The sequence below is a fragment of the Gorilla gorilla genome, chromosome 20, assembly GCF_029281585.2.
Source record: "Gorilla gorilla gorilla isolate KB3781 chromosome 20, NHGRI_mGorGor1-v2.1_pri, whole genome shotgun sequence".
NCBI classification, from domain to species: Eukaryota; Metazoa; Chordata; class Mammalia; order Primates; family Hominidae; genus Gorilla; species Gorilla gorilla.
Window position 1 is genome coordinate 23517088 of NC_073244.2, and position 18649 is coordinate 23535736.

Genomic DNA, 18649 nt, shown 5'->3' on the forward strand with positions numbered 1-18649 from the left:
GCCCCGCCCCTAGGCGCGCTGGCGTCACGCCCCCGTCCCCGCCTCTCCGGAACCCGGAAGCGGGAGCGCGCGGGGGAGCGGCGGGCGCGGCGGGGCGGAGCGGCTCGAGCAGCGGCGGGCTGGCAGGCGGTCGTCCGGCCGGGGACCCGGCCCGGGACCGGCGGCGCGCGGCGGCCGAGGCCAGGTGAGTACCAGGCAGCCTCGGGTTGGCGACTCGAGCTCGAAGCCTGCCTTTGGGGGTTGCGCAGAAGAGGGACGGAGCTGAGGGCTGATGGGGGACGCTACGGCAGGGGTCGAGGGGGCGGGAACGAGCCTGGGGGTCTTGGAGAGGTTGCTGGGGATGAGGTGGAAGCGAGACGGTGAAGGAGAAAGTGGATGGGGATGGAGCTGGTGAGGGAGTTCGAGGGCGTGGGGGGGGGTGAGTCTTGTGGCTTTGAGCAGCTTCTCTGAAGAGGACGTGGCTTAAGTGGTAATTGGGGGGTCGCAGGAAACGGCGTTGTGGGGAGGCACGGAGGCGGGAACGAGAGGCCCAGGCTGGGGGAGTGGGCAAGGCCAGGGGCGGGACAGCCGGGGTGCGGTTGAGGGGAAGGGGTGCGAGACCGATCTGGGGACGTCTGCCCGCGCGATTGAAGGAAGGGTGTCTGAGAAGAGGGCGGCGCCTGGCCCCCAGTGGGCGCTCAGTAAATGCGGGGGGTTCTGAACTAACTGATGCGGCAGCCGGCTTTTGGGAAGCGGGGAAATGGGAGCTGGAAGGGAAGTAAACGGAGTAGAAGTCATGGTAAGAACTGAGGGTAGGCTTAGGGGGGGAGGGCCCGGAGAGGAGGGAAGAGAAGGAAGGGGTTAGAGTGGCCCCGTGGAGGGAGATGTTGAGGTGCAGCCCCTGGAGATTCCGTCCCCCCACCCTCCCCTCTTGATTCGTGTCCCTCCTGACTTCACACTTAACAGCTGGGTGACCTGGGACGAGTCCCAACACCCTCTGTGCTTCGTCTTGGAAACTTCACCACCCTCCCCTTAAGACAGGACTAGCAGGATTCTGGGATTCCCTGGATCCAAGGAAGGGACCTCAGGGCCGGTTGTGGGGCCGGAACTGTGTTTCAGGAGCGAGTGTGCATGCACCCTCATGTACAGGACTGTCGCCACCTCCGCAGAGCTGCATCCTTGGACTTAAATGGGTAAAACGACATACAGGAAATCTGTCCCCCGGTTGCTCTGAGCTCAGCCCTGGAGAGGCACGACAGCCACGAGCCCTCCTTTCTTTCCTGGGCACCCTGGAGGCCAGGGGTCTTTAAGGGATGGCTTCTCTGCCTCTTTGTCTGAGGTGGGGACACTTTCCAGCCAGAGGGTCCCAACTCGGTTTGTTTTTTGATGTTGGAGTCCAGAATCTTAAGGTGTCCAGGAGCAGCCGGAGGTGACCTGGGCTACAGGAAAGTTATTCACATCTGACAGGCCTGGCTCTTGTGGCCCTGGCAGGGACTTTGTGCAGGGTGCTTTTGATTGGCATTCATTTCTCCCCTTTCCCAACTGTAGGGATCTTTACCTGGGATCTGCCAGAAGGGCTGGGGAACCCCAGCTTATATTTAGTTTATAGCTCATTCAGGAGATGAACCTGGATAGCTGGAATATAAAGAGGGCCACAGAAAGATAAGCACCCCCTTCACTTCCAGAATATCCTGGCCTTTAGGAAAGGTGGCTTTGGCCTGGCTTGCCCCAGGACATGCAGCGACAGCCCACAGTCATGCCTCCTGCAAACATTGAACTGTAGGCTTGCACTGGCCTACAGAACGGGACCGGGATCTTCTGATCCCACAGCCCTGCAATCGCCTCTTCCCTGCCACTAGAGAATGGCCAAGCAGGGTCTTGTGGAGGGAGCACCGTGTTGGAGATCCTGGCTTTGGTCAAGTCTCTGTGCCTGTTTCTGACCTCTCACCTGCAAAATGAATGAATTGACCTCCATCAGCGTTTTTCAACCTTGAAACCCAACTCTTCTCATCACCATCTTGTCTCCAGTCCATGTCCCCCAACTCCCGGCCTTGAACTCCTCACAGCACCCCCACTCTCCACTCCTGGCTGCGATGATCATACTTTTATTCCGTTTTCCATTCTACAGTTTGTATCCAAAAATGATTTTTTTTTAACCACTTCTTCATCGTCCAAATAGAAAATTGCGGTGTTGAAGGTGCTTTTGCACATTGCACCTATTCCCAAAGCTTTGGAAACTGCAAATTTCTGGAAATCCCAAGGCAGTACCGTCCCTCGGGTCCAGTCTGGTGACTCAGTGGAGCAGGTAGAGACGTGGGAATCTCCCCTTTCTGTTTGGCTGTAGGATTCGTTATTCTCTCCCCACAGGGACTTGTTAACTTGCTGCTTCCCATTCCTCATCTCTTCCAAATGGTGTGTCTTGGGTGGGCCTTGATTTCAGTTAGGCAAGGGTTGATTGTGCCAGACACTTGGTAGATTCCTGGGTACAGAGGTGAATCCTTATGACCCAGATGGACACGCTAATGCCCGCCCCCCCAACTTTGCACTTCCTCTTCAGAAAGAATGGAGTTCAGGCTGGGCCGCGGTGGCTCAGGCCTGTAATCCCTTTGGGAGGCTGAAGCGGGTGGATCACAAGGTCAGGAGTTCAAGACCAGCCTGACCAATATGGAGAAACCCTGTCTCCACTAAAAATACAAAAATTAGCCGGGCGTGGTGGTGTGCGCCTGTAGTCCCAGCTACTCTGGAGGCTGAGACAGGAGAATTGCTTGAACCCAGGAGGCGGAGTTTGCAGCCAGCCAAGATTGCGCCATTGCACTCCAGTCTGGGTGACAGAGCGAGACGCCCTCAAAAATAATAACAATTAAAAAGAAGAATGGAATTCAGATCAGGTCATCAGTACGGTGACAGAGGGGCCACAAGATATTATGGGGGGAGAATTAGGGACAACCAATGCAAGCTTTAGGACAAGGGGGATTCCAGCAGGTTTCCTCGGAAGTAATGGCTGGCCCCAGGTCAAACCTGGAAAGATACCACGTGTTAAACCACGCCGGGTGGTAGGGATTGCACAAGCAGATACCTTTGAAGCCCGGCCTGTACAGGGCATCCCAGCTCTCTCATTCTGCCAACCGGCAGCGCGAGGGTCCTTGTTCTTATCTTCCTGATACAGAAACAGGCCCAGGCAGGTGATGACTTCAGAGATGGTTCCTTGAGCTTTCTAGAAACATGCAGGATCCTTAGTAACCTTTAACTGGGGAAACCCAAATCTCCAGGGCCGTTTCTCACCCGCATCACCATTGACACTTGGGGCTGCGCACTGTAGAATGTGGAATAGTGTCCCTGGCTGTCACCCATGAGATGCCAGTAGTATTCCATCCCCTCCAAGGGGTAACAACTGAAAATGACTCCAGCCATGGCCACGTGTCCCCTGGGGGTAGAATCACCTCCCCCGCCAGGTGAAATGTGATGCTCATTCGTAAAACCTGGTTCCCCTCTAGGGCCCATCATTTTCTCGGTGGGTCCTTGGTGTTTGTGGAGCCCCTGAGAAACTGCCACTAAGAGTGGGAACAGGGGCAGAGACCAGGAACTGAATCCTGCCATCCAGTCAGTTCTTAATCAGGAGGGAGCGGGTCTTGATAAAAAGGAGGAACCGTTAGGAACGGACTATGGGAGGGTAGGCAACGTGCCCGAGGGTGGACAGCGGGTGCCCTTGTCTTTTCTTTGTCTTGTGACTGACCTGGATTTCTGGAGGAACTGTCCTCGTCTTAGAATGATCTGTTGCTTTTCTTCTGAGATTAGAGGTATTAGATTCTCTCCCAAGAGCTACTTTGGAGGTTGCCCCGGATAAACGTCGCTTTTGTAAGCTGCATTATCTCTTCCATGGGCCCTTTCGCCCGCCCGTTCCCAAGCGTACACAGCTGAATTTTTGTTCTTGGTCCATCTTGCTGTCCCCTTCCCTGCTTGGCCCCCTCCTTGACCGTGACTTTGCTGCTTTACCTTGATTGGAGGAGACGCTCTGGGGCCACGGGACTGACGGTCCCTTCTGGGTGCTGCCCCCACACCCCACCCACCAGCCCTTTGTGTGCCCGGCATCCCCAGCCCAGCTGTGCCAGGCTGCCCCTGCTCGGCCGGCCATTCAGACGGCCCCAGGCGGCCTCTCGGCAAAGCAAGACAAGCCCTTCTCTTCTGCCCTCGTGGTCCCTGGAGTGGCAGAACAAAGGGCTCTGTCTCCACACCAGCCCACCGCCACAGCCCAGAGCCCCGTTCCCTTTCAGTTTCTATCGTGGCTGGGAAAGAGCCTCAGAGATTAGGCATGTTTCAGAAATGCAGCTGACGAGTTTGGGTTCTACTCATTTCCTCAGTGAGACTTTCTGAGCCCGAGCCCGATGATAAATAAAGTAGTGATTCAAGGGTTCAGCCCATGGGTTCGTCGGAGTGATGAATAAGATATCCTTGTCTGACTCACTTGTTTAAAACCCATCTCTGCCCTGCTGCACAGGGCTGTATGTGCAAGAGAAGGTGCCCTGCTAGGGGTGTTTCATGACTGTTGTTGCTGGGTGCCTGAGTTTGCTAGGGCTGCTGTAACAGAACCGCACGCTGGGTGGCCAAAACGACAGAAGTATATTGGCTTGCAGTTCTAGAGGCCAGACGTTTAAAATCACATTCAAGATCAAGGTGCTGGCAGGGTTCGTGCCTTCGGAGGGCTGTGAGAATCTGTTCTACGCCTCTCTCTGTTGGCTCATACATAGCCGTCTTCCCCTGGGTCTTCACATCGTCCTCCCTCTGTGCCTGTCTCTGTGTCCAAATTTCCTCTTACGAGGACAGCAGTCATATGGAAGGGGGCCCACCCTAATGACATCATTTTAACTGAATCATCCCCATAAAGACCCTGTCTCTAGGCGAGGCTTGGTGGCACACGCCTGTAATCTCAGCCCTTTGGGAGGCTGAGGCAGGAGGATCACTTGAGGCCAGGAGTTTAAGACCAGCCTGGACAACATAGCAAGATCCCATCTTTACAAAAAAATACTAAAATTAGCTAGACATGATGGTGAATGCCTGTGGTCCCAGCACTTTGAGAAGCTGAGACAGACGGATCGCTTGAGCCTGGGAGTTTGAGGCTACAGTGAGCTATGATCATGGCACTGCATTCCAGCCTGGGTGACAGAACGACACCCCCATCTCTTAAAAAAAAAAAATCCCAAATATACTCATACTCTGAAGTTCTGAGGTTTAGGATTTCAATATGTGAATATTTCTTTGTGGAGGGGAGTGGTGGACACAGCTCAGCCCATAATACTGAGAAAAGGACAAATTCAAATTACATTTTTATTTATTTGTTTATTTATTTTGGGGGCGGGGGCAGAGTCTCGCTCTGTCACCCAGGCTGGGGTGCAGTGACGCGATCTCAGCTCACTGCAACCTCTGTCTCCCAGGTTCAAGTGATTCTCCTGCCTCAGCCTCCCGAGTAGCTGGGACTACAGGCGTGCGCCACCACTCCCAGCTACTTTTTGTATTTTTAGTAGAGATGGGCTTTCATTGTGTTGACCAGGCTGGTCTTAAACTCCTGACATCAGATGATCAGCCCGCTCGGACTCCCAAAGTGCTGGGATAACAGACGTGAGCCACCGTGCCCGGCCTCAACTTACATTTTTAGATAATATAGAATCTGGAGGGAAATGATCGTGTCAATAGAGAATAGGTCCATTTTGTCTCTTCTCACTCCTTTAAATAAACACTTTAAGGGTGAGCAGGTTGGTTGGCCACATCAATTTTGGACACTCCCTGTTTTCCAGATCTCACACTCATACATTCAAGGGTGACTAAAGAGAGGTGAGAGGCCTGGTGCAGTGGCTTACGCCTGTAATCCCAGCACTTTGGGAGGCCGAGGTGGGAGGATCACCTAAGGTCAGGAGTTTGAGACCAGCCTGGCCAACATGATGAAACCCAGTCTCTACTAAAAATACAAAAATTAGCTGGGTGTAGTGGCATGCACCTGTAATCCCAGCTGCTTGGGTGGCTGAGGCAGAAGAATTGCTTGAACCCAGGAGGCAGAGGTTGCAGTGAGTCGTGATCTTGTGCCACTGCACTCCAGCCTGGGCAAGAGAGTAAGATCCCATCTCAAAAAAAAAAAAAAGAGAGGCGAGGACCCAGCCCAGGGCGGAGTGGATCCCATGGGATTTTACAGGGGATGTGTTCAGGGCCAGGTCCACAAGGCTGCGTGTGCCTGGTGGGGAAGCAGGATGAAGTTTACAAACAGCGCATGGGGCGGGGGTATATCTCTGTTCTCAGTATTGCCAGGGTCAGGGGCAAGGAATATCCAAAAGTAACTACACTCTTGCACCCAAGTGACCTTAGGACCAACTGTTGTCACAAGTGATTGAACAAAAGAAGTTTCTGGAAGGTCTTAAAATCCTTCAGCAAAAAGGAAGTATTGGCTGGGAGCCAGACTCAGAGCTGGCCCTTGGGGAGACTGAGGAGAACAGAAATAGCCCTCGCCTCTGTTCAGATGTTCAGCCCGGAGTCACGAGCATGGAAGTCAAATTAACAGCCCAGTGGGGTCTGTGAAGGTGCCGGCAGCGGGCGAGCCTGTGACGGGAGCCTGCCTGGCCTGGGGACTCGCTTATGGGGGAAGTGGGAGACCTGAGAGTTTCTCCAGTCAGCCGTGCCCTGGGTCATCTGCCTGCGAGGTGGGCACCGCTGCTTCCTCACGAGTGAAGTCACAGCAGCACAGCAGCAGTGGGAGGCTCAAGGCTTTGCTGTGGATCTTCCTGGCTCACTGCTCAGAGCATCTCCACGAGGAGGCATCTGCCACCTCCTGCATCCCATTCCAGGGCAGACGAGATCGGGGGCAGGAGGGTGACGTTTGAGATTTTGATTCCCAGGGTATGGGGACTCACGTGGGGCTTTAATTTCCTGGTGAATGTGCCGTGGGGGGCAAGGGGTAGCTTGGCCACTGCTTGGGAAGACCCCTGGGGTCCTCATCTTGTCACGTGGAGATGCTGTTTATTGGGTGGGCATGAGAACAAGAGAGGCGGAGAAAGTGCGGTTGTACTTATTTGGCCCATAGGCACCGTGGAAACCGGTTCCTTTCTCCTGGGTGGTCCCTCGGGAGTCAGCCCCATGATTTAGCAGGGAACGGAGAAGGTAAGGGTTGGGGTGTCCTGGAGTGCAGAAAGTGACCTGAACCGGGGCAGGTACCTCCACAAGGCTGGCTCCCTATTGCATCCCGCACTCTCAATATCCTGCAGCCAAGTGAGCATGGGGTTGGAACCATGCTAACATGTCAAGTGCCCGTGGGTCCTCGAGGAGGCTGAAAGTGTGTGAATCTTGCTTTTTTTTTTTTTTTTTTGAGACAGGGTCTCACTGTCACCTAGGATAAAGTGCAGAGGCATGATCTTGGCTCACTGCAGGCTTGACAACCTCCCTGGGCTCAAGTGATCCTCCTACCTCATTCTCCCTAGTAGCTTGGGACTACAGGCTGTCACCACCACGCCAGGCTAATTTTTGTATTGTTTATAGAGACAGGGTTTCACCATGTTGCCTGGTCTTGAACTCCTGGGCTCAAGCGATCACCCACCTCAGCCTCCCAAAGTGCTGGGATTACAGGCATGAGCCACCACGCCCAGCCACTTTTCTGATTGATTTAAAGCATAGCTTCTCAGCTGCAGCATTGGTGACATTGGGGGCAGATCATTCTCTTGGGTAGCAGCTGCCGTCTGCACTGTAAGGGTGTTGAACAGCATCCCTGGGCTCCACCCTTCAGATGCCAGTAGCACCCCCTGCTCTGTGTCTGGATAACCAGAAATGTCTCCAGACATGGCCTAGTGTCTCTTGGAGGGCGGAGTCAGCTCTGGGTGAGAAACACTAGTTCCGGGTTCTGTTGACTCCTAAGTGACTTTGCGTCTGTCATCATCTGACTGACCAAAGTCCTAGGATGCTGCCCTCTTTTTTTTTTTTTTTGAGACGGAGTTTCGTTCTTGTTGCCCAGGCTGGAGTGCAATGGCACGGTCTCGGCTCACGGCAACCTCCACCTCCCAGCTTCAAGTTATCGATTCTCCTGCCTCAGCCTCCCAAGTAGGTGGGGTTACAGGCACCCACTACCATGCCCAGCTAATTTTTATATTTTTAGTAGAGACGGAATTTCCCCATGTTGGCCAGGCTGGTCTCGAACTCGTGACCTCAGGTGATCCACCCACCTCAGCCTCCCAAAGTGCTGGGATTGCAGACGTGAGCCACCATGCCCAGCCCACACATTTAAATACACAAAGTGAACGGGAAAGGAGAGAGGAGAGAAATCAGAGAGGCTAGGTGGATTCTCCTGGTTAATAACCCTTTGGGTTAATAACCCTTTGGGGGCCAAGTGATTACATGCCTGTAATCCCAGCACTTTGGGAGGCAGAGGTGGGAGGATCCCTTGGGCCCAGGACTTCCAGACCAGCCTTGGCAACATAGTGAATCCCCGTCTCTACAAAAAAGATACAAAAATTAGCCAGGTGTGTTGACACATGCCTGTGGTCCCAGCTACTCAGGAGGCTGAGGCCGGAGGATCACTTGAGCCTGGGAGGTTGAGGCTGCAGTGAGCCAAGATGGTGCCACTGCACTCCAGCCTGGGTGACAGAGTGAGACTCATCTCAAAAAAAAAAAAAAAATTATTAAGAATGTATTCTGTGCATTCTGGTATTTAGTGTGAGGAAAGAATCAATTTTTTTCCAAATAATTAATGTAGGGTCTCTCACCCTCAGCACTGCTGATATTTGTGGCTGGGTCCCTCTCTGTGGTGGGACCTTGAGCACCACAGGGTGTGGAGCAGCATTTCCAGCCTCAACCTTCTTCATGTTGGTAGCATCCTCCGTGTCCCGACAACCCTTAATATGTCTCTGGGCCAGGCGCAGTGGCTCACATCTGTAATCCCAACACTTTGGGAGGCTGAGGCAGGCAGATCACTTGAAGCTAGGAGTTTGAGACCAGCCTGGCCAACATGGTGAAATCTTGTGTCTACTAAAAATACAAAAAACACACACACACACACACACATACACACACACAAAATTAGCCAGGTATGGTGTTGTGCACCTGTAATCCCAGCTACTTGGGAGGCTGAGGCAAAACAATCGCTTGAACCCGGGAGGTGGAGGTTGCAGTGAGCCAAGATCATGCCACTGCACTCCAGCCTGGGCAACAGAGCAAGACTCTGTCTCAAAGGGAAAAAAACATGTCTCGGGACAGAGGTTGCCAAGTGTCCCTGAGGGCAGAGTCAGCTCCAGGGGAGAAACAATGATATAGAAGAACACCAAGCTTTTGAGGGGCAAGCAGAGCCTGTTGAGACCTACAGGTCAAGCCCGTGACTGGCCTGAGGCGACTTCTTTCTCCCCTGCCTTTGTGGTGTGATCACCAGGGTCCCTGGCACAGGGATGAGCTTCAAGGGGAGCTGGGGAGTGGCTGTTTCACCAAAGACACTGGTGGCAGCAAATCCTGAGACCGTTGTCCCCCACCATCCAGTTCCGCTCTTAGGTGATCAGAAAATGGAACGAGCTCCCTATGTCCTTTGTAGAAACCAGGCAGAGGGTGGGTTTCACGGCCAGGAGGAGGAGCATCTGTCTGAAGGCCGCAAGGGCTGGGTCACAGATGGGCAGCATTGGGAGATCCTGGCAGGCGGAGAGCACTCCACGTAGAAACTAGAAGCGTGGGGCAGATGGGGGGCCAGGTAGCGAGCCACCTAGGCGACTCAGCAGATGTGGAGAATGGGAATAAACTTGGGGGGTCTTTTGGGGGATCAGTGGGATAGGTGATAGCTAAAAGGTACAGGGTTTCTTTTTAAGGTGATGTAAATGTTCTAGCCAGGGGCAGTGGCTCATGCCGGTAATTCCAGCTCTTTGGGAGGCCGAGGCAGGAGAATCACTTGAGCCCAGAAATTTGAGACTGGCCTGGGCAACATAGGGAGATCCCGTCTTTAATAAAAAAAAAATTGAAAAATTTACTGAGTGTGGACTTGCACCTGTAGTCCCAACTACTCCAGAAGCTGAGGTGGGAGGATTACTTGAACCCAGGAGTTCGAGACCGGCCTGGGCAACATAGGGAGACCCCTGTTCTTACCCTGGAGATGGCTTTCCTCCGGGCGTGACGACAGATGAGCTGTGTGATTGCACAGCAGGATACAAGGGTTTTTCCTCTGCTCTTCCAGACCCGCGTCCCTGGCTGCCCTCCCTGTCTTCATTACAAGCCCGCAGGTCACCTGAGAAGGACCTGCAGCCCAGCCACCACCCAGTGGCTCTGCCTTCTACCTGTGACCAGAACCCACCTGTGTCTCATGGGCCTGACCCAGGCCACTGTCAGCTCCCCCCAAGGCACCCACAGGACGTGCTTCCACCCAGGCCCCCCAGAGTCCATCTGCCACAGATAGTGACATTTTCTTAATGTCCCTCTGGTCCTGGTGCCCCTGCATCAAACCACACAGGGCTCCCCTGTCGGACTTGCATGAAAATCTAACCACATTTGCAGGGCCCTGGAGGATCTGACCTTCCCCATCTCGGCTTCTCTCTCCCCGCCTCCAGCCTTGGACCCACCGGCCACACTGGGCTCCTTGTTCTCAGACCCACTCTGACCCCGCCTGCCCATTCCCCGCCCTCGCCTGGGCTGCTGTCCTCAAGCTCTGGGCACGTCTAGCTCGTTTGCACTGCACAGGCCTCAGCAACCATTTGCCCTGAGCGCTGCCCCACGGGTTCCTATCCCCAGCTTCCCCACCTTGGCCCGGCTCGTATTGGGGCCGATTATTTTTTGCTGTGGGGGCCGTGCTGTGCACTGTGGGACACTGAGTGGCATTCCTGGCCTCCACCTACCAGTTGCAGTATCCGCTCGCCACAAGTGGTAACATCCAAAATGTCTCCATGGCCAGGCGCAATGGCTCCCGCCTGTAATTCCAACACTTTGGGAAGCTGAGGCGGGCAGATCGCTTGAGGCCAGGAGTTCAAGACCAGCCTGGCCAACATGGAGAAATGCCGTCTCTACTAAAAATACAAAAATTAGCTGGGTGTGGTGGCACACGCCTGTTGTCCCAGCTACTCGGGAGGCTGAGGCATGAGAATCACTTGAACCTGGGAGGCAGAGGTAACAGTGAGCTGAGATAGCACTACTGCACTTCAGCCTGGAAAACAGAGCAAGACTTCGTCTCAAAAAAAAAAGGAAAAAAAAAAAGAAAGTCTCCAGACATTGCCAGATGTCTGTCCCAGCAGGGACAGACTCACTGCTGGCTGAGAACTGCAGTGCTAGCATAGTTATGCTGGATTTTTCCTCCCCAAAGCACTTATCACTGTTGCTAATACCTCCTTGCTTTGTGGTGAGTGTTATCCGTCTCCTTCAGCTCCCCATTCTCTCTCCTGTGCCCAGCATCAGCCTGGCCTGGGGTGAGCACTGGAGGAACATTTGTTAACCATATGTTGAAAGAAGGCAGCCTCCTCTGAAACATCAGCACAGATCGCAGGGAGGGAGACCCCAGGGCCTGGAGGGGTGGGCGTATAGCACAGGTCAGAGAGCACTTGGGCTACGGGGAGGCGGGTGGCCAGAATGTGCTGAAAGAACACATACCTGGGAAGGGACTTTCTCCAGGGCGTGGGGCTCAGAACAGTCAGGCCAGATGGAAGGTCTGGGGGAATGTCTTGGGGAAAACAAGGGACAAACTGAACACGTTCAGAAGAACACATTCAACTCCCCATGGGTGAGCGTGGAATTGGCAGAATTCACGAGAGAGCATTTGGGATGAGCTTCTTGGGAATATTTGGTTAAGGCAGAAAAAAGGCTGGAGCAACTGAAGGGCTCACCCAGCTACCTTCTGGCCTGAGTGTTCCACTCAAGGTGTTCTGCACTGGGCAACTGGATTCATGTCCTGGGGCTTCCATAACTAAGTACCTATCCTGGGTGGCTGAGGAGGCCACAAGTCTGAAATGAAGGTGTTGGCCAGGCACAGTGGCTCACGCCTGTAATCACAATACTTTGGGAGGCCGAGGCGGGTGGATCACCTGAAGTCAGGAGTTCACGACCAGCCTGACTAATGTGGTGAAACCCTGTCTCTACTAAATACAAAAAAATTAGCCAGGTATGGTGGTGCATGCCTGTAATCTGAGCTACTTGGGAGGCGGAGACAGGAGAATCACTTGTACCTGGGAGGCAGAGGTTGCAGTGAGCCAAGATCGCGCCATTGCACTCCAGCTTGGGCAACAAGAGCAACAGTCCATCTCAAAAAAAAAAAAAACGAAAATTAGCTAGGTGTGGTGGTGGGTGCCTGTCATCCCAGCTACTCGGGAGGCTGAGGCAGGAGAATCGCTTGAACCCAGGAGGTGGAGGTTGCAGTGAGCCGAGATCGCACCACCGCACTCCAGCCTGGGCAACAGAGCAAGACTCCATCTCAAAAAAGGTGTCAGCAGGACCACACTCCCTCTGGAGGCTCTACGGCAGGACCCTTCCTGCCTGTTCTAGCTTCTGGGGCTCCAGGTGTTCCATGGCCTGTGGCCACATCACTCCAATCCCCACCTCCATCTTTATTCACGTGCCGCCTTCCCTCTGTGTGCACATATGTCTCTTTTCCTTTTATAAGGACACCAGTCTTTGGATTTGGGGCCCACCCTTGTCCAGTACAACCTGATCTTAACTGACTACATCCCCAAAGGCCTTATTTCCAAACAAGGTCACATTCTGAGGTTCGCGGTAAGCATGAGTTTTGGGGAGCACGAATGAACTCCCCACTGGAAATGCCTCTTTTTGTGATTTTGCCCTGCGGACGCTGTTTCTTGGCCCTGCTGGCTCCCCCAGCTGCTCCCCGAGGAGTTTCCCATCCCTGCTCTGTCCCACCCCTAGGACCTGGCCCCTCAGCAGGGCCTGGGCCACCAATGATGCCCACCAATTCCTGTGATGTCCTGTACCAGACCGTGGTATGAGCCCACTGACCTCTGCAGTGGATTCTTGGAAGCAGCCCCACTTACTTTGTTTATTTACTTATTTGTGTGTGTGTGAGAGAGAGAGAAACAGGATCTGTCTCTGTTGCCCAGGCTGGAGTGCAGTGGCGCCATCACGGCTCACTGCAGCCTCGACCTCCCAGGCTTAAGTGATTCTCCCACCTCAGCCTCCTGAGTACCTGGGACCACAGGTGCATGCCACTACGCCTGGCTCATTTTTTATTTTTTGTAGAATTGGGGGGTCTTTCTTTGTTGCCCAGGCTGGTCTCAAACTCCTAGGCTCAAGTAGCCTCCCAAAGTGCTAGGATTACAGGAATAAGCCACCACGCCTGGCCATATCCCCACTTTCTGAAATGCCCCAAAAGAGCTTAGTTCCTCCCTCCTGTCACCTGCAGTGGGCCATCCCTTGGAGTTTTCTTAACAATTTCTTCTCTTGAGTGTCCTCTTCCTCCCGACTGGCACGTGAGCGTGGCCATCTTATGGTTAGGTTGCAGGTGTAGAAAAATGAGGACAAGGGTCTCTAAGTCGTCCTCCCACTCTGAGCCACCCTGACCAATAGGCTGACTTTGTGGTCATTCCTTCGTGTGTGTGTGTCCATCTTTCCCATACTGCCCATGAGCGTTTCTTCTAAAAAAAAAAAAAAATCCTCAACAGGATCAGGGAAATGTACACGAAATGTGAAATGCACTGAATGCTGCACGATGCATCCTAAATGGCTCTGCTGTAATGCTAGTTAGCCTTCCCTTAGCTTGAGAATGATTTCATCCTATAAACATGTGGCTTCAAATTATGGCCTTATATAAACGAAACGGCTACGCCACACTTTCTGGAGGCCCCGTCCGGAGGCCTTTATTCTCCAGTAAATTCCGAATCCTCCGCCAAACTGGTAGGCAGAACCCTACTTTCTGTGCAGCCGGCCTTGAGAGCGGCTAATTCACATCCGGCCACTGACCCCCACCCCCAGGGCCTGTTTTTTTTCGTTGTCATGCCTTTCCTTGCACCTCCTTTCTATGAGAACACAAGGAAAAGGCCCTGAATTGAGATTGGCATTTTTTCAGAGTGCAGAAAGCATATACTGGCCTGGTTTTACAAAGCCATTTCTTTTTGCACCACTCCGTTTTTTTAAAAGGAGTGATCATTTTTATTGTAGTGAAATGCACATAACGTGTAATTTATCATGAGTGACATTCAGTGCATTCACAGTGTTGTGCCAACACCAGCTCTATCTGATTCCAGAACACTTTCCTTCCCCAAAAGGAAACCCCGTCCCCATTAGCCATCACTCCCCACTCCTCATCCCCTAGCTCCTGACAACAACTCATCACTTTCTGTGTCTGTTGATTTGTCTGTTCTGGCATTCTGGACATTTCTATAAATGGAGTCACACCCTATATGGTCTTTCGTGTCTGACTTCTCTCACTGAGCATCATGTTTTTTAGTTTCATCCACGTTATAGCATGGATCGGTGCTTCCTTCCTTTTTTTTTTTTTTTTTTTTTTTTGAGACAAGGTCTGGCTCTGTTGGCCAAGTTGGAGAGCAGTGGCACAATCTCAGTTCACTGCAGCCTCTGCCTCCCAGGCCAAAGCCGTCTTCCCACCTCAGCCTCCCGAGTAGCTGGGATTACAGGCACACACCACCACACCTGGCTAATTTTTGTGTTGTTTTTTTTCTGTAGAGACGAGGTTTCGCCATGTTCCCGAGGCTGGTCTTGAACTCATGAGCTCAAGTGGTCTGCCGGCCTTGGCCTCGCAAAGTGCTGAGATTAGAGGCGTGAGCCGCCTCACTCAGCCTTCTTTCCTTTTTATGGCCAAATAATATTCTGTTGGATGAATGGGCCACGTTGTGTTTTTCCATTCATCCGTTGACAGGCACTTTGTTACCACTTTTTGGCATTTCTTCGAGGATCTTTATAGTCTGACAGTTTGATTTTCATTTGGTGACAAGGGGATTGTTCTTACACAAGGCCTTGGTCGTACTGATGCTGTCAGCTGGAGGATGTATTTTGCTTCCTGTTCACATTGTCTGTGCGTGGGATGGGCATGAGTCGGGGTAGAGCGGGTGTGTTAGCCTTGGGGTATTTTGGTGAGACAATTCGGTTTAAGGAAGGAAACACGTTTTCAGGACCCGTACCCCAAAACACAACCACAACCCGAGGTCGCCACTTGGCTGAGCTGTCCCCCACAGGGACTTCAGGTCCCTGGTTCCTCCATCCCCAATCTGCTTCCTTCCATTCCCGCCAGAACCAGGGGATTTTCCAAGGGCAGGTTTCACATCCACTTGGGGCAGGGATCTTAAGCCACAGCAAGACTAATTTCCAGGTCCCAGGTCTCCTGGGAAACCACAAAAGACTGAGCCCTGCCGAGTGAGAACATTCTCTGAAGCTCTGATAATCAAAACAGCGTGGCACCTCACAAGCCTCAGCAGCCCAGAGGTGGACCACATGTATAAAATAACTCCATGTGTAGTATTTAACAAAGGAGGCTCCCCAATCCAGGGAGGGAAGGATTCTTTCACAAAAGGCATGAAAACAGTTGCTTCCATGTTTGGAAGCAGTTTTGTTTTGTTATTTGTTTGGTTTTTTTGATACATTATCTTGCTCTGTGGCCCAGGCTGGAGTGCAGTGGCATGATCACAGCTCACTGCAGCCTTGGCCTCATGGGCTCAAGCAATCCCCCTGCCTCGGCCTCCCGAGTAGCTGGGATTATAGATGTGCACCACCACGCCCAGCTAATTTTTTAATTTTTTATAGAGGTGGGGTCTTGTGGCCAGGCACAGTGGCTCACACCTGTAATCCCAGCACTTTGGGAGGCCGAGGTAGGAGGGTCACTTGAGGTCAGAGTTTGAGACCAGCCTGGCCAACATGGTGAAACCCCATCTCTACTAAAAATACAAAAATTAGCTGGGTATGGTAGTGTTCAGGCCCAGGTAGAGGAGGTCAGCCCAGAGCTGTGGGTGAAAAGACAGGCCCATGGTCCCACCTGTGGGAACAGGAGAGGACCAGGCCGATGAGCCTTGCAGGGGGCACTCCAGCTTGTGGTCCCAGCTAGTTTCTGCTCCCACCACCCCCATCCCACTCCCAGGGAGGGATGTCCCTTCTAGGGCTACCCCCTTCCCTGCAGCCCTGGCTGCTCAGCAGCCGCCTTGAGCAAGCCTTATCCACTTCCTCCTGGCCTGGGGGCAGGGCACACATCTGCCAGTCCTGTGACCATCCCCTTCAGCCCCATCTCTGAGAGCGGGGTTTCCTGAGAGTCTGCCCTTCTGCCCCACACACCAGGGGCCCAGAGCTGCAGAAGCCCCCACAGGCTTTGTTCCCAGCAGGGCTCAGAGGGCTCCTGGTGCTCCATCAGCAGTCCCTGGAGGACACGGAGCAGTCTCAAGTGCAGCCGTCCATGTGGCCTTCAGCCCTTGTGATTCCATGAGCTAGCATCAGCCCTCCCCTCAGTGGGTAGCAGAGGCTGCAGGGAGCAGGAGAAAGAGCCCATCCTTGGGTTCTCCTGGCTTCTCGCTCAGAGCTGCTTTCTGCTGTGAAGGAGGAAGTAGGCATATCCCAGTGAGTTTTGCACTGCCTACATCCAGGCAGCTCAGCCACAAGTCAGCCCAAAGCCCGCCAGCTGGGAGCTGCACTGAGCCCCTGGTCACAAAAGTGAACGTCACAGGACGGGCCAACTCTGCCCAGGCCTCGCTGTGTGCACATACACAGGTGTACGCATGTATGTAGGCATGAACATGTGGGTGGACATGTGCATGCAAATGTTTTGTGTACAAGCATATACGTGTGGCTGGGCACATGTGTGTGCATGAGTGTTCATACGGAAGTATATGCTGGGTGAGACGGCTGGATCACTTGAGGCTAGAAGTTGGAGACCAGCCTGGCCAACGTGGCAAAGCCCTGTCTCTACTAAAAGTACAAAAATTAGCCAGATGTGGTGATGCACGCCTATATCCCAGCTACATGGGAGGCTGAAGCACGAGAATCTCTTGAACCCAGTAGGCAGAGGTTGCAGTGAGCTGAGATTGCACCGCTGCATTCCAGCCTGGGTGACAGAGCAAGGCTCCGTCAAAAAAAAAAAAAAAAAAAAAGCGCTTGCACATATGTTCCTTCATACCTGTGTCCTTGTATGCATGTGAGTGTGTATACAAGCATATGGCTGTGTACAAGCATGTGTGTGCATAGTGTGTCCATGTGTGTGCTGTGTTTATATGAGCATGGGTGTGTCCTATGTTGTGTTCACACAGGTGTGTTCATGTTTGTATACTGTATGCACAGAAGTGTGTGTATTCACATGTGTTTCCTCTGTGTACATGCAAGCACATGGAAGCACATGTGCCAGTGCACACACACATTCATGCAGGTGTGATTAAGACATGTATCTTGGCCAGGCACCGTGGCTCACACCTGTAATCCCGGCACTTTGGGAGGCTGAGGTGGGCGGATCACCTGAGGTCAGGAGTTGGAGACCAGCCTGATCAACATGGTGAAACCCTGTCTCAACCAAAAATACAAAAAATTAGCTGGGCGTGGTGGTGCACGCCTGTAATCCCAACTACTTGGGAGGCTGAGGCAGGAAAATGGCTTGAACCCGGGGGCAGAGGTGCAGTGAGCTAAGATCGTGCCACTGCACTCCAGCCTGGGCAACAAGAGTGAAACTCCCATTTCAAAAAAAAAAAAAAAAGAAAAAGACATATATCTTCCGTTTGGGCTCCTGTATTCCTCACCTGGCTTAGAAGTGCGTAAACCTCTGTCCATCTTCCTTGGCCCTATGGAGCTGCCTGGGAACATTCCATGATTAACTCTCGTGGCGTCCTGGGATGACCAGGTGAGCGATACCATGTGGCACCTGGGAACCTGACATACCTTTAGGTTTCCGACCATCTCCCTGCTGTGGTGTCTGAGGAACTGTGCCTGGGCTCAAGGGCTGAACTTTTGAATACAGAGTAAGAAGTTTTAAAAAGATAAACTCCTGGGGAAATGGGATCTTTTAAATCCATGTAATTTTTAAAGCAGTTTTTTTTTGGGGGGGGGGGTGTGGTTTGAGATAGGTTCTTGCCCTGTGGCCCAGGCTGCGGTGCAGTAGTGCAATCACTGCTCACTGCAGCCTCCACCCGCTGGGCTCAAGTAGTCCACCCACCTCAGCCTCCCAAGTAGCTGGGACTACAGGTGTGTGCCACTATGCCCAGCTTATTTATTTATTTATTTATTTACTTTATAGAGATACCTAGTTGTGTGGCCCAGGCTGGTTTCAAATTCCTTGGCTCAAGCAGTCTGCCCTCCTCAGCCTCCCAAAGTGCTAGGATTGTAGGCATGAGCCACTGCAGCTGGCTTTGTTGTTGTTGTTGTTGTTGTTGTTGTTGTTGTTGTTGTTGTTAAGACGGAGTTTCGCTCTGTTCCCCAGGCTGGAGTGCAATGGCGCAATCTCAGCTCACTGCAGTCTCCACCTCCCGAGTTCAAGGGATTCTCCTGCCTCAGCCTCCCGAGTAGCTGGGATTACAGGCATGCGCCACCATGCCTGGCTAATTTTGTATTTTTAGTAGAGACGGGATTTCTCCATGTTGGTCAGGCTGGTCTCAAACTCCCAACCTCAGGTGATCCGCCCACCTTGGCCTCTCAAAGTACTGGAATTACAGGCGTGAGCCACCACGCTCGGCCAAGCACCTGGCCTTTTTAAGCAGTTTTATCCAGGTGAAATTGTTGCATAATAGGCTGCACTTTCTCAGTGTGCCAACAGCCG

The 18649-nt window shown here is 52.8% G+C and overlaps 1 protein-coding gene across 2 annotated transcripts in view; it reads left to right on the forward strand.

Annotated features, from left to right (window-relative positions):
• Window positions 1–66: 66 nt before the first annotated feature.
• MYO9B (myosin IXB) overlaps window positions 67–18649 on the forward strand; it is a 138026-nt gene continuing 119443 nt past the window's right edge. For both annotated transcript variants that reach the window (XM_055372082.2, XM_055372084.1), the window contains exon 1: window positions 67–184. The gene's annotated coding sequence lies outside the window, so the exon portion shown is untranslated. The remainder of the gene's footprint in view (window positions 185–18649) is intronic.